We start from the raw sequence: 18104 nt of genomic DNA, 5'->3' as shown, positions 1-18104 counted from the left end.
ATGAGAGTGGTGATGGTGGTAGTGGTTTATTTGAGTGAGGGTAAAGATGTTAAGAGGGTTTCTCTGTTAAAGTGACATATATACAAACTGATGGTACAAAATTCTCTTTGACCTTATTGTTCAAAACAAGTTTATATATATATCTTCAACTGCAATATGAACAACTTTTACCAGTTGGCTGAAACTGGTTAATGAGCAATATTAAACAATAACAACTCAAGGGTGACGTTGCTTGTTTTAACACTAATTGGTGTAAACTCACGTCTCAACAGTTTCAGCTATCCTCCAATATATTTCATAAAATTATTTTCACAATAACAAAAGTACAATTTTTTTTTTAAATAAAAACTATAGTTAATTACATTTAACTAAATTCTGGGAATTTAATTTTGTATATAAAGTTCTTCGAAATTCATTAAAAATAAAATAATTAAATTGTTAAATTTAGTAATTAGGTACATGTCGTGTGTAAAATATTTAATTGTTTAAAAATTTAAAATTAATATAAACTTGCTTTTATTTTTGCTAAATTCAATGGTATAAAGTAGAAAATATAAAATATAAAATATGATATATTATGGATTTATATAAGAAGCGATAAGAGGATAAAATACGTTGGATTTTTGTTGAGGATTACATTGGTAATATATATTTTTTTTTTTTGGATATAGCTTTTAAATATTCAGATGACATTGAATGTTTTTTTTTATTTTCTATTGAAATATTTCTTATCTTTGATATTGATATGACGCTCAGTCAATATGAATTTGATATGAAATAAAGTTTTGATATAGTTTTGATGACGGTGTACATGTGTCTATATATTGAAAATTGAAAATTCAGTAGTCGTTTGACATGATGATTAATGAAAAAGTTTTTAAAAATATATTTTGAAAGTTCAAGTTGAAAACTTTATAGTAATTTGATGCATCAAACTATGTTTCGACACTATATTGATATAATAATAATGTAAACATGACACTCTAGATTAGAGTCTACTTCAAAAACCACAACAACTAATTTAACTGGCACGTGTGTAACTCACTTGCCTTGGAGATTATACTTCTTAGATTAATTAAATTTTCAAATTAAAAAATATGTTGGTCTAGTTGGTGGTATAATTTATCCTGCTTAAGGCTTTATTAAGTATTTATTTGTTTTTTATCATTTTTATTTCTCGGAATTACTTAAAAAGTAAAAATGCATTTAAGACAAAATTAAATGAGATGTTTTTCAATTTATATATTGTTGCATTAAAAAAACACTTTACAGTTCACATTGGAATTTTTTAATTGAAATTAAAAAACAAAAACATCTTGATAATTTTTTTTATAATTGATTTGTTGAAAATTCTTGAATTAAAATTTATTTATAATAAAATAAAAAACTTGATAAGCTTTTTTTTTTGTTATACATTTTAAAAAATATTTTTTCTTGAATATTATCGAAATCGAAATTTGAATTTATTGCGAAATATTTTTAAGAATAGATAATTTTTTTTCTTCTTCTTCTTTTCGATTCTCTGATAAAGGTATTTTAAACTGCTTACGAAAAAAAAGCATTATCTGAAAGATGGTATCAGTTGGTGAACCTATAAAAGGAAATATTTTTTTTTTCTTTTCCCAAAACATTTACAAGTTTAATCCTAAAATCTTGAAAGTTTATCGTTAAATTAAAGACCAAGTAAAATAAGTTTTACAATATATATGTATAAACTTACTTATATATTTATATATATATTTACATTGTTTCATGAAATTTCGTAAAGAAACATAAAGTATCTAACGAAGTGTATCAAAATTTCTCAACGATGCAATAAGACTTTCCATCCTCTCATTTTATAAAACTACTTCATTGCTATTCAAACAAGGATGTTCAACTCAATTCATTTAAAAAAAAAATATAAAATTTAAAAAATAAAATACCAAAAGACGGGTATAATAAAAAATAAAAGTATATCAAACCACAAATGTAATTTGTCAGTTCCAAATATAGTTTCATGTTTCCTCTCACGAAACTTGCATGTCGACTGTAAAATAAAAATATTTCGAAAAAAAAGACTCAAAATTTACTTGAAAAAAAAAAATATTAAATACAATTTTAATTTTTATTATTAAAAAAAAATTATAAAATAAATCTACTTGATAACACTATTTAATCATAGAAAAAAAAAAAAAACTACATTTTGTCATTTTAAAATAGTTAATTTGATTTTTTTCTTCTACTCCAAAAATGAACTCCTAAAAAACGTGAGCAATGTAAAGAAAAAAAAAAAGATACATGTACATATTTTATAATTTCATAATGTGCATTATATTCACATGAAAAAAAAGGGGTGACACACAAGTGGCATCCTTATGTTCGCGCGTACACGCGGCACGTATGAGAAGAATGAAGGGTGTTGATGCGCGTTTTATAAAGGTAGGCGACAAGAGGAGGACAACAGGGGAAAAAAGGTGACATAAAAATCACAAATTCGTGTGGTCCAAACACACGAGAGAGAACAGGTTGAACCCTTTCTTCTCTACCCCATTCACCTCTTTCATAAAAAACATAAAACTTACTTTTTTTTTTTATCCAACAAATTTTCGCATAATCAATTAAATATTTATTTATTAAAATAAATTTATAAATAAAATTATCAATATATATATATTTATTTATGGATATGATAAAAATAAAAATCATCAAGTTTAACTTGGCAACGTTGCGAACAACTCCTGAAAAGTCCATGTTATAAAATTATTTCTTTCTCTCATTTATTACAACAAGTCTCTGTCATCCAGGCGCATGTGGAATATCCTCGTGTGTAAACTCATGGTCCTTTCTCTCCCACTATGCAGCATCATCACCACCACACATATTTCTTATCATTTTTTTTTTTTATATCAAATTTTATTGTATCACATTTTAAATGTGTGCGCGCGCGCAATATATTTGATATTGGTAAGAGTGAAATAGATGATAAATGATGAGATAAAATAAGGAGAAAAATAGAGATAATTTATAATCATGAAAATATATTTTAAAAAAGAGTAATATATCAAGGGGTTGAAGAGAGAAGAGGGTGTGTATTTAATATATAATCACACACGTTGTTGGAGTATTCAGCTGCTGCTGATGTTGCTGCTGTTGCTGCTACCACCACCGCTGCTGCTGATGATGCTGATGATGCTGACGGTGGTGATGGTGGTGATGGTGGTGGTGGTGGTTTGATTCTGTCGACATGTATATATACCGCAGTATCCAAAGAACCGGTCAATACTCTGATGAAGCGGTGCGCGCGCGGTATGGCTGGCAACAACACACAGCGACGGCGTTAAAGAAAGAATGAGATGCTTGAATAAATATATATATATATTATATAGTTACAATATATACAAGAGTAAAAGAGATAGTTGTTGATTATGGTTCATTTGAGTGAAGCAAGAGACGGGGGTTGGTTGATGCATGAAATTTCGTAGAGGGGATTTCATTGCGGCTAGAAAGGGCAAGGGGCTAAATAAATATATCTTTCTTATTTTATCCCTTAAAATTTCATATTTCTATTTCACTTGGTTACTTTTATGCTGCTGCTCCTGCTACTACCATACTACTACTACCACCTTAAAAATAAAATTAAAAAATAAAATAAAAAAAACATTTCATCGTAACAAACGCGCGAGGCATACGCAGGCTCACTTCGTACTTAGTTGTGTAGTTCTCTCGGTGACCGAATATAAAGCGCATCACAGTCAAAGCGCGTTTGTGCCTCCTCCGCGGGGAGTAGCACCGCGGCTACAGCCACAGCCCGACGACGCTTTTCTATATTATATATAGATAAATAAATATATATACCCTCAAATCATACAAATAAAAATGTGTTAAATTTAAAATTTAATAGAAAAAAAATAGAAAACAATCTATAATGTGTATTTTAATGCAAACTGCAAGTAAAAAAACATAATAGAAATTAATGATTATTTAAAAAAAAAAAAAACGTGTGCTGGTATTTAATTTTTTTTTTTTTTAAATTCTTGATTGATTATTTTAAAAATTGATCATTATTTAGTGTCAATAATTGCATGACACATGTATGAAAAAATAGTAATTAATTATTTACTTTTTTAAATAATACAACTCATGCAGAGGACCATGTGAATGAACCACGAGACACAAGTGATATGACGATGACAAGTATAATAAGACACATACATAAACATGTGAGTGTAAATAAAGATAATAAGTGTACTGTGTATTGATGATTGTGGGTCAAGATTTTCCATAAGAAAAATCATAATAAATAAATATCAATTAGTATATTTGATTTTTCCTATATAAGAAAATATACAACTTGAAATTAATTTGTTTTTCTTTTTTTTTGTAATAAAATATATAAAATTTAATAATGTGTTTTTTATAAATTTTTATAAATTAATAACACACGCACTGTTGAGCAGACAATTAGATATTTTTTTTTATTTTTCATTCACGTCGAGTGAATAATATCACGCGCACCATGTGCGTTGTATGAAAAAAAATTTAAAAAAAGAGTAAAAAAGACATTTAAAAGAAATTTAAATTTTCTTTTTTTGCAGTTTAAAAATTTTGGACAGTCAGTATAATCACAATTTCATTCATTTGCATAATTATATAAAATTAATTGAATCAAGGAATCTGTGATGTTATATTTTGTAAGCAATTTTGCTGGAAATTAATTTTTTTTTTAACTCATAAATTTGTTGATTATTTAAAACACATTTAAAGAGAAGAAAAAAAAAAAAGGTGTGCATCTTCAAACAAACCGCCCCTAATCCTTCCTCTCAATAAAATAAAAGAGTTAAAAAAATATGCGAGCAGCGTGTAAACGATGTGAAATAAAAAAAAATATTTTTTTAAAAAAAGTGTTAAAGTATAGCACATGCTTACACACTTGAATGAATTTAACAATTTGACAATGATACAATTACCCACAATTTTATACTGACATAAAAGGCTTTATATTTTTTTACACATTGTTTACCTCGTATATATTTTTTTATTGATTAACTATTGTTTAAAATATTCAAATATTTTTTTGAATATCTATTATTTACAGTTTCATTTATAATTTTTATTTTCATCTACTTTAACTGTACAACGTTGCCGCCCTGTAGTGTAATTACACTGGTCTTAATTTTGTTTTTTTTTTTTAAATTTTTTCTACTTGTTCTTCTTCTTCCATTAGCAAATGTCTTACGGGCTTAGAACCTATATACATGAATATTCTTCGTACCAGTGGCTGTTTTTCTTAAACTCTATTTTTTAAAAAAATTATCTTTTTTTTTTTTTCATTTTAACTCTATGCCTCTGGGCTCTTTCATTGCTGTAAGTATATATATATACACGTATGTGCCGAGAGTCACATTCCAGCCTCTTTTCACTGCACATTTTATGAGAGAGAGAAAATAGCCATTTATAGTTCAGGTATATTTTTCTATCGTCCACGAGATGCATCAAAAAATATTTCAAAAAACGAGTTTTTTCCATAAAAATTTTAATTGTTATTCATCATTATCATCATTGACTCAATGACAACAAAAAAAAGTATTATTTATTTTATTTAATAACTAATAAATATATACCCTTATAATTTAAAGACTTTTCATAGATAAAATAACATTCTAGATATTTTTTTTTCATACTTAAAAACTAGTCTTATTTAACATATCCAGAAGATTTAAATAAATCGTTGATATATAATTTTTAAATGATAATAAAATAGCAATAAATATTTTACATTAATAATACACTTTGATGATTTATATATGATGAAAAAAAAAATTAATAATAATATATAGAACAAAATAATTTAACGTTGTTGGTGTATATTTTCAAGAGAGTAAATTATATATCAAATTGTACATTTGATTTGTCATAATATATGAGATATATTCATGTGGTCCATCGTCCGTTATATTCGTTACGATTAATTGAGTAAAATATCTACCTTCTTGCAAATTGCAATTTTATATATAAATATTTCTTGGTATACACTTGAAGTCTTGAAAGCACATACTAGACATTATCATGTATCATATTTTCTATTCATACACAAGCACGTTTACCATCAAAATCATATTTATATACACAAACATTAAATAGTACAGTGTATCTAGCTTAACCTATTTTCACACCAAAATACTATCTTTGTTGTTAATTTAATATTCTTGATAATCGTTCAACAAATTATCAAACCCAATTTGCCCAAATTGCCTCTAGCTTTTTTTTTCGTATACTCATTATACCAATAATTATATACACAAATAAAAAATGTATATATGAATTATTTAAATACAAGAATTAATTGAGTGTTTTTTAAAATAAAATTTCCCTTTTTTTTTAAATTAAGTATCAATTTTATTGCCTTTTTTTTAAAGGTGAAAAAAAAACATTTAAAATATTTTTTTATATAACTTTTAACGATGTTAATTAATAAATCAAATGTGTGCATTTTTATTACTGATAATGAAGTGTTTTTTTTTTATTTCAAGAAAATTTAAAAATTAGACAGTTTTTTTTTTTTCATTTTTAATTTTATAACATGTTTAAAAAAATTTTAATATATAAAACAAGAAAACATATTAACTTGTGAATAATTAAATTACCATTTTTAAGTAATTAAAGTGTTAACAATTATCACGTTAATTATCATAAAAAAAAATGAATACAAAGTAAGTAAAAAAATTTTTTTTTTACTAATATTTGTGTTGTATATAAAAATAGTTTTGTGGATGATCAAATATTGAGATAGAAAATCTATAAAAAAAAAAAACAGATAGAACATATTGAGAGTAAATATTGAGACATGTAAATTCAATTAATGCAAAAGCAACAGTGTCAACAAGTTGGTTAAAATTGTTGATTTTAAATAAACATACATATTGCAAGTATAAAAAATAAATATTGATATATAAATACAAGATGATGTTAATAAACTAAGATGATATGTTTGTGTTAAAAGTGGTTTGAAATGTTGAAATGCATGTTGCTAAATTCATGGACCTGCTTCACTTGTTATATAAAAAAAAAAAATTGCGACAAGTTTATATGATGAATCCGGGTGTTGTCCACTAGTTTATATATAATATATTTAGTGACTTTAAAATGCCAAGAATTGTCACGTATATATATTTACAAATGTGGCGCCGGTCTAATAACGAGATAGACTGACTTTGAGATTCACTGTACATGACGATGGCGACGGGATGCCACCACGAAGTTGTCGACAACAAAACGAAAGCGAAAATAAATATAAAAAAAAAAAAAATAATAAAAAAATATATATAAGATAAAAACAGACATCAGATAGAAAGAGATGCAATAAATTTGCAAGAGTAAAAAAAATAAAAGGGACTTCTTTATCCGGTGGGATTCGAGACACAGTGGTTTTTTTCTTGGAGAATTGTCTCGGATTTTATACACGCATGGCCTTCTCATTGCACATCGAAAGTTGCATGTCGTTATGTTGCATATTAATTACAAATAAATAATAATTATGTTGATATATAATTATAATAATAATTAATATAAAATATCGATTGATTTATGCAAAGATATAACGAGCTCCGACTCTCTACTGTCATCTTGAAATAATTAATAATTTAATTACTTTCATCACTTATTAAATAATAATTAAAAAATTAAAAATTATTGGTAGAAATTTAGTTCAATAAGTCGAGAGACTAACATATATAATTTTAATTAATATCCAATGATGAAATAATAATAAAATAATTAAAATAGTTTAATTTTTCTTTTTTCTATAAAAATTAAATAAATTAAATATAAATAAATTAATAAATAATGAAACAAAATTATATTAATTATTCTTTTCATAAATTCTTTTTTTTTTTAAATATATTTTTAATTGTTATTAACAAATAACTAATAAATAATTTAAAAAAAATACCTTCAGTATTTGATAATAAATATTAAAATTAAATTAAAATTAATTTACAATTTCTAAAATAATTAACATTTGAAAGTTGATTTAAAAATAAATAAATAATTTTGATAATAGTTTTTTAAACTAATTTTCTTTGATATTCTAATTGCTATTAAAAAATAATTAATATTATAAAAATATTAAAAGTAGAAAAATGAAAATAAAAAAAAAGAGGATAAAAAAATTACCCTAGAGGTTTGTTTTTGCCCTACCTTGATGGGTTTGCCATATGTACACATACATGAGTAAATAATTACCACGTAAAACACGTCCTTTTGATAAAATGTATTTAACAAGTGGGACAAAAGTACTAGATGTATTCCAGTTAGTTTAACTACATCTTTTGTCGAACAAAACGGATATTACAAAATTTATATATATTCCCCCTCTAATATACACATCCACTTAAAACAACTACATAAAAATATTATTTAATTTTCAAGTATATAAAAATACTACTGTAAATATTTATTTTATAATTTTTCAAGTCAAATTTATTAATAAACACAAAATACCACCCTCCGTGCTTATAAAATACATAGGGGTTAGAAAAGCGTATATTAATAAAAAAAAATAAAAATAAACTAATGGTATTTTATGAAAATTTTCATATATATTTTATGCAATACATTTTATTATATTTGAAAAATTGCCTCAAGGGTATGGTGTACTTATTTCGGCTCACATGTTCTTCATAAAAAAAAAAAAAAAAAAAAATTCAACGTTGAAAAACTTATATCTCTTACCCATATTCCTTTTATCATCGCGTTCTTATTATTTTAAAATTTTTTTTTATTTTTAATTTTTTTTTTTTTCTTACTTTATTTTTTCAAACACAATTCTTCAAGCGGATGCACTGTGGCTGCTGTTCTCTTGCAAAACTTTGCCTTTTTATTTTCAACAAAATTTTCCTTTTTTTTTTTCATTTAAAAAAGTAGTTGCAATATTACAAGAATAAAATCCAAGTGGTATATATACTCATCTCTCCAAGTATGACAGTTTAATATAAATTTTTCTTTTCTATATAAAAAAAAAAATATATATATTTTTGACATTGTTATTTTTTTAATCTTAAAAATAATCTACAAATATTTTTAGTCGAGTGGTGAACGAGATATACTAACTAAATGTCTAAATTTAAAACAGTCACATATATAGATAATCCATCATAAGCCATATGTTGTTTAAGGATCAATCGAAATAGCATATATGATGAAAAACATTGGAAAAGATTTATCGGTGTTTTTTTCTGCACATGCATTTGATTTTTTTTTTTTGTGGAATCGCATCAGTGAGAGAAGTAAAAACGGGGGGATGAATCTCTTGCGACAAGGGGGTACCATGATGCCATAGGGCATGAATAAAGTATATTTCCGACAGAAGGGAACCGATACATAGGGTGCACTATGCACTTCTAAAAAGTTCAAATGTATTGTCTTGTTTTTTATTCACTTTTTTTTCATTTCTTTTTTGTGTTTGTATCGAGTATTGTGTATTGTATGTATCAAATGTGTGTTTATATATATAAATTTTTGTCTTTGTATGGTTGTTGAATAAAAGTCCTCGACGTCACGACCTACACTGGGTATAGGTGCATCCATATATACTAATATATTTTCATGTACACTCGTTTTACTGGCATATATAACGCCACGCCCAGTCACGATCTGTGTTCAGCTCAATGACAGAATACCCTCATACCCCTAGTCACAAATCGAATTCACTTAAAAATATATATATATAGTGCGTTTAAACTTCTTTTATCGAAATGCTGATGTTAGTCGTGTGCACTCACATTTTTTTTTCTTTCTTTATCTTATTATATTTCTTTTATTTTATTTCTATTTTTCCCCAGCTTTTCCTTCCTTCCTTCCTTCCTATTTCCTTCCTGTTTCACTTTTTTTTTTTTAACTAAAATTATTTGTTTTATTTTTTAGTTCATCTTCACCTCATTTTGTGCAGCTACATACTTGTATTTTAAATTTACTGTTATTCAAAAGAAAAAAAAATTATGTATGACTTAATTTTTTTGATATAATTTTTTTTTCTTTTATTGAAATTATATGTGCGTTGGTTTTGTGTTTGAAATGGAAATTTTGAATAGCATGTTAAGAAGATATTTGAAATTATAAATTATATTATTTTTATATTACATTTGTTTAACTATATATTTTTGCGCGGGATGCGTGTTTGATCCTCAAGGCAAATGAGGCCAGTTTCAAAGAAAATTGATTTATCTTTGCTTTCTTTTTGTTCTACTATATATGCTTCCATATCTTTTCTCATCCTTTATGGTAACCTTTTTTTTTTTCTTTATTTTACTTGTTCTAAATTTTTTATTTTATTTCTTGTATCGCTCTTTTTTTTCTATCTTCACGATGGCTATACGAAGAACGAGACCTATGCAAACACAGCAACGTGTAAACATTTCTTTGGAACGCTGTTCTTTGGGTGTATGTCTTTTTTTTTTTCCCTTTTTTTTTTCGATAAACGAGAAATTGAGATCATTCAAATGTGGTATCCAAGTATAACATGATTAAAGTTCCTCTTTTTCTATTTATCTTTATTGAAATACAGTGATTCGTCAGTCGAAATAAATCGTTGAATAATTATCCAAAAAGATTCTCCAGTTTTACTTTGCTAAAAAAAAACTAAAAGAAAAATTAGATTTTATACATTTTCTTTTTTTTCATCACTCAGTGTAAAATGAGATTATACTCCGGAGAATTTAATTATATGATTCTACACTTGGCACGTCGCAATGACATTTTTAAAATTTTTTTTTCAACTTAAATCACAATTATTCACAAGTCAAGTTTGAAAGAAAAAAAAAAAAAGAGTAATTGAGAAAGTTTATTTTATTTTTTCTTCATTTTTAAATTTTCCATGGTTGAGGGTTGATTAGAACCAGATGTCTGCAAATTTTCTGACCTTGCTGAAGTGCATCTGAAATCCTCCGGAAGTCATCATGAAAGCCAATTGCCTAAAGAATATTCATGAAGCGTATAAAAAATTAAGGAAAAAAAAAAATACGGGAAGTCTTGATTACGCCTAAAAACGTGATGGAATTTTTACAAAAAATTTTAAAATTCTCTTCAGCTATTATGGTAATATGTTCATCAGCCAATACTTTATTGTGTAAATTTTAAATTCCACACATGCGTTTTATTATAAATTCACATTGTAAGTGTGGGTGAATTAATATGCAGCAAAAAAAAATGTGAATGATTCACAACAGCGAGTATATTTCATTATGTTCATTATTGAAAAAATATTTGATAGGCTTTTAATCGCCATTGTGAGTAATATATTAGCAATATAAAATCATAAAATTTATGTATAGATATTTTTTTATCAATTGCCAAGTCAGTGAATTAATCATAATTTCATAATGCGTTAGTCGATATGGCTGCTTCCGGTTTTCACTCATTTATCTCAATCATATTTTTTTTTAATTTTACATATAGGATTAATTTCTTTTTTAAACTTCAATGCATTTATTTTTCAATAAATAAATTTTATATACAACGTTGATAATAAACAGTACACATATATGGATATCTGCAACCAATACAAATATACTTTTCCGGCATTGAGATAATATTTTTGAAAAAAAAAAAAATTTTTATACGCAAGGTGGGCGTTAAAGTATAAAACGTGTGCACGTGTGTATGTGCGATTAAACTGGCTCGTGTCCCACAATCTTGTAGTGAGATCGAAAGCTTGGGGTGATAAATTTTTACATATCCATACCCTCTCTTTTTTTTTTTCTTTTTGTATATTTTTTTTCAAATCAAAATCACACATTTGTACACGGATATATACAATTGTTACATACGCTGTGTGTATTTTCAAATTTATAGACTGAATTCGATTTGCTGCGTCACCCGCATCTATGCTTTTTTTTTTTTTTTATATTTATTTTTAAAAGACTAACGAATTTATTGTTCAGTTAATTTAACGTCTGCCATTGGATTCAAGCTTATTGTGTATACACACCACCACTCGAGTCAAATTTATTGCTATAAACCACTGCACTTTTTATATTTGTCATGAATGAAATATAAGATTAAAAATATTTAAAAATAGAAAAATATATACAGTTTTTTTTTAAAATAGCAGGAATTATTTTATTTTTTTTTGTTTATAATAATGATGTGACAAAATATTTTATCCAGTCACTTTTAATTTAAAAAATGTGTTTTTTTTTATTTTTAAATTTTATTTCTGAAGATGTTCTGCAGTTGAAGATTGCCGCTGTGTCAATGATCCAAGATGCAGTTAAGATTTACACATGCGTGTAGTTTATAAACCCAAAAAAAAAAAATATAAAATAAATAAACAAACAAAAAATAAAATACCATCAGGCATTTTGGAAACATTGAAAAATATATTTCTTTTCATTCTCATTTTATTATATATCTTATTATTTTCTTACCCATCTTTATATAAAAAAAATAAATAAATAAAAATAAACTGCCTTGTAATTCTATTATGTTAAAATCGAAATATAAAGCTGAGTATCATTGTGTAGGCGCCATGGTACGTGAATTTAAAAGAAAAAAAAAATCTGAAAAATAAGGACCGTTGAAGTTGAAGTACCAAGAGAGCATATAGTCAAGAAAAAATGTTGAAAAAATGAGAGCAAATATATTGGCAAAGAGGAAAAAGCTAGATGGTATTTGTGTTAAAAAAAAAAAAAAAAAAAAAAAAAAGTGAGAGAATAAGTAAAGGAGAAACAAAGAACGAAATATTTTTGGCTGATCTTGGAGAACCAGATGGTATCCAGGGAAAAAGACCACCCTTCTTTTGACTATACTTGTTTCGACCCTCTGTTCATGGATCACATCGAATTTAGTATTTTGTATATGTACAATTACAAGAGCCTTGTACACACACCCATGTATATATATTAAAATTTAAATCAAAGAATATAAGAGTATAAATGAGTGAGATAGATAAACATACACAGAAAGGCACTTGTGAAACTTGGTACTTTGTGTCCCCTTGGATTTCGATACCCCAGGATAAACCGCATATACATCCAAAAATATTTAAACATCTTTCATTCTTATATACAATTTATTTGGATAACAAGCAAACTCGAAAACACTGTGCTACATTTAAATTAATGCTCAAATTTTCATGTATTGCACTTATATATTTTAAACTAATAATACATTGTTTATTTTAACTTTTATAAAACTTTTTACGTTTCAATAAAATTATCAGACATGAATTTATGATATTATTATGTATTAATTTGCAACAATAATCCGTCAACTTTGTTATAAATTGAATATATAAATCTTTCTTTAGTGGTTGCAGTTTAAATCTATTTTTTTTTTTTTTATTGGGGTTTTATTTTTATTTTATTTTCCGGTAAGCTCACCTCATTATTCTGTCGATAATGTATTTGTATTATATAGAGAAATTCAATTAGACGATGAGTTGATAATGTACAAAATTATTTTAATTTTATCTGACACATTTATCAAGGTATATAAGAGCAGTATAATTGGCATTCTGTGATAATGAGATATTTTTTTTTATTTATTTTTAGTATCAATTTAATATAAATTTTTAAAAATTATAAAAAGATAATACTAATTGTTTGGAATGAATGATTAATTTTTATTTATTTTAAAATATAAATATTAAATATTAATCTTTTTTTTTTTTTCAATACAAATTAATTAATACTTTTGATGAATTTTATTTGAATAAAATAAATTTTCTTTTTCAATATTTTTATTTCTCTTAGTTCAAATAAAATTTATTTATATTCAATTTTATTTTTTAAAAAAATACATTAATCCTCCTAATATAAAAAGGACAAACATCATCGGTCTTCCGGACATTTGATTGGTCATTGTTTTTTTCTCACTTACTCTCATACAAATTTCTTTCTGTTTGCCTTTTTCTATTATTTTTTTATTTATTTCGTTAGCAACGAAAAAACAACAAAAAAAAGCGAGTAACCAAAATTTTTTTTGATATTTTTTATATTTTTTTTTTAAAAATTGACATATTAAGCTAGCACAACTTTTTTAATAATCATCGGATCTTGATGCAATTGGGCTTTAAATTTTGTGCGAATTATGTGTTTTTTATGTGTGAAAAAATAAATTTGAAAGAAAATTTTTTTTTTATTTTTTAAATTTTTTTTTAAAATTGACGTATTAAGCTAGCACAACTTTCTCAATAATCATCGGATCTCGATGCAATTGGGCTTGAAATTTTGTGCGAATTATGTGTTTTTTATGTGTGAAGAAATAAATTTGAAAGATTATTTTTTTTAATATTTTTTATAGTTTTTTTAAAAATTGACATATCAAGCTAGCACAACTTTTTCAGTAAACATTCAATCTTGATGTTATTAGACTAAAAATTACGTGTGAATTATGTGTGATTTATGTGTAAATAAATAAATTAAAAAAATTTTTCGTCAATTTATTCATTCTTTTTTTTTTTTATGATAATACTTGTGTTTATAAAACCAATGAACAATGAACCTTTTAGAAGATATAGATACAGACGCGCGTAGCGCGCCAATGTGCTCGTAAATATAAAATTCATAAAATATTTTTTAAATTTTGCTATTTCTTCTTCAGCAAAAAAAGTTATTGGCAAATTGAAAAAATACAAAAAGAAAAAAAAAATTTTTTAAATGAATATTATTACTTGGTGTTTTTAAAAAATGTTATTTAAAGTAATAAATGGTTGAGGGGGTATTACCTCTAATGAGCTCAGAGAAACCAACAAAGATTCAAACCGCGAGTTACAACCACACTGATGATAATGATGATGATGATGGTGATGAAGGTGGGGAGTTTGAGAAGCTGATATTTCGTGAAACTGGTATGGATTTCCTGTGAATACGTGCTTGGTCCACACATTTATATACTGTACATATGTAATGGCTATATATTTTTTTGTACATATGTATATAAAGCATAAATATATAATATCTATGGGTGTATAGGGAACTCTGCATCAACTCGGGTTATATTTCACGCTGATTTCGCTCGTTAATATCATCAGACCGTGATACAATGCGATGTTCCTTGACAAGAAATTATGACATGTAATAAATATATATATATTTTAAATGAGTAATAATGCCCATATAATAAAAAAATAATAATTAATATTAGTTATGACCAGTCCAACCTGTAGCTGCATTTGTGCATGCATCTGGTTTATTGAAATCAAATTAACGCAACGAATTGTTTGCCAAAAAGTTTTTTTTGTTTTTTATCTTTAATTTTAAAAATAATTACAAAAATATATTTCTCTTTTATTTATTTCACTCATCTAATTATTTTGTAAATTTTTTTTTTTCACTTTTAAATTATTTTTATTACATTTTTAAATTAAATTTTATAGTTTTCAATGTTTAAATTATATTTAAAATTAATTTAATTATTTAAATAAAAAAAAACATAATAAATTCATATTTAATTGAAGGTTTTTTAAATGATTATTTATCATTTTTGTGCTTTTTATTTTTCATGTAAATTTAAATTGATATTTCAAGTAGAAAAATAAATATTTATAAATACACAAATTATAATTGATAAATATGAATTGCTTTTATAAATATTTAATGAATTTTCATGAAAAAAAAATTTAAATTTATTTGTTTTATTATTTTAATAAAAATATCCACATATATTTCATTTAAATTAAAATTATTTTCATCAATAGAAATATAGATAAATCATATAAAACGATTTAACTAATATTTTTTATATCTCACCACTAAATTGGCTATTTCTACTAGAATTCATTTTCAATTATTTTTAAATTTTACCAATTTACTTTTATCAAATTTATCTCTCATTTCGCAATTTAAAGAGCACTCTGTTGACATTACCAAGAAAAATTGAGAATAAAAAATCACAAGTTTGCTTAATTCATTGATTCATTAGTCTAGAAAATTGATATTGTTTTTTTTTTTCGTTTTTATTCATTCTCTTATCAACTTATTGGTTTAACTGTCATTTTTTTTTGTCTACAATATATATTTAAATTTTTGCCACTCATATAATAAAATGCAATCCAGATGAATTCGTCCAAACGACCTTTACTTTTTTAATTATTTCTCTCTTCCATTTTATCAAAACCGTTCAATAATAAAAATTGATCTTATGTCAACAAATATACTGCAATTAAATCTCACTTTCTCGTTTTATTTTTATCTTAATTCTTTAATTTTTTTTTGGGTAAAAAAAAAAAAATACAGCATTAATATTTCATGATAATCTTGTTTTATTAGATTCACCTTGAACACCTAATAAAATTCTCCAGACATATATAAAATTTAATAATGATTGTAATATGAAATTTTATGATTTATTTATTTATCAAACTTGAAATATTCGCAAGTAACTTTTGGGTTGGTAATATATTTTATCGATTTTGGCTTTCATGTTACACACACTTTTTCTTATATAGTTTACTTTTCTTACTTTATGTATTTTCTATCTTTTTGTGTATGTTGAAAAATATTATATTAACTTGGTGACACTTAAAATGTCACACATACACTTCCGGTAATATTATAAGGCAACAAAAAAGTTACGTGAAATTTAGACAACAGGTATGACAAATGATTAAACATATTAAAATAAAAAGTTATTTATCATTTTTTTTTGCGCACTAAAATTCTTAGGATTATTATTATCAAACTTGAACCTTTTTTTTTTTGTTTTTTATAAAGTATACTCTTTTTTTTTTTTTGTATTTTTGAATATTTTCTTTTCGATTGGCATCAAAATAAATGGATAAAGTTTTTTTCAGCTTTACCCTCTGTCTCAATGTTTATTTATGCTAAAAGTTTTTTTTTTTATCTATTTTTTTATCTAGAAAATTCATATTTCAATGTAAAACTTTTTTCTATGTATAATATATTTTTATTTCTATTTTTTTTTTTCGCATTGATAAATATTTTTTTAAAAGTAAGATATATTTAAAAATAAATACACATCAAATAATGTTTATCCAATGTGAAATATATTTACAAATAAATTCAATGTATTTTTTCAATTTAAAATGAGGTTATTAATTTTCAATTTATTATTAAATAGTTACATACTAGAATTGAAAATATTATATATATTTTTATTTGAAGTTTTTATTATTAGTAAGATTGAAAATTTATTTTTACTGATTGAAAAAAAAAAAAAAAGTAAATATATGAAATATATTTCTCAATTTTCTTTTTTTACTTGTCAAAAATTTTCCTATATTTTATTGATATTTTTTTCTACAGAAAACTTTTCATCTACATTATTTTAAATGAATATTAAAATGAAGTTTCGAAACTTATAGATTTACTTTTTTACAATTTTAAAAGTTATCAATTTTTTTTTTAATGCTCATATTTTTCTAATTGCATAATTCATCTTCCCTCATTTTTCAACAACAAAAAATAAATTAATCCAAGCTAAGCCTTTATAATTATCCTCGTTATTATCATTCACTTTTAATATCATCTTTAAAAATAATTTATAATAATAATAAAAAAAGGCGAGCATGTAGTAAAACGTTCATCAAAATAATTAATCTCGTTATATATTTTCAAGTCGTATATGTCATTTAGCAAATAAACTTGTTATGTAACTAGTGCGAGAGCATAGGTATATCAAGTTAAAAAATATGAAACATAAAAACAAAAAAAAACAAAAAAAACTATAAAAAAATATATTTCATAAAAAGAAAAAGAGTAAAAATAAATTAAAAAAAAAACAAAAAATACGAATAAAAGTTAAAAACTAAAATAAAAAAATAAAAGGTTAATAATTATTATCTAAAAAAATATATAACTTTAGTTAAAATGATGACACAAAATAAAAATAAAAATATAAATGAAAAAAAAAAAAAAATTAAATTGCAAAATATGAAAATCTAATTTTTTTATTCCGAGAATTTTTTGAAATTCATTTTTTTTTTTTGTTCAAATTGAATTTTACAAAGTTGAATCATAAATTCAATTATATTTTATATAAATTCATACAATTTATAATATAAAATGTTCATTTTTGTAAGAGTATTACAAGTTTTTCTATTTATTCGTTTGAATCATTTGAATATTTTGAGTTTTCTATATGCTTTAAGGCTTTTGCAATTTTCA

Source organism: Aphidius gifuensis, linkage group LG2 (genome assembly GCF_014905175.1).
Source record: "Aphidius gifuensis isolate YNYX2018 linkage group LG2, ASM1490517v1, whole genome shotgun sequence".
Taxonomy (NCBI): domain Eukaryota; kingdom Metazoa; phylum Arthropoda; class Insecta; order Hymenoptera; family Braconidae; genus Aphidius; species Aphidius gifuensis.
This window is presented reverse-complemented; position numbering follows the sequence as displayed.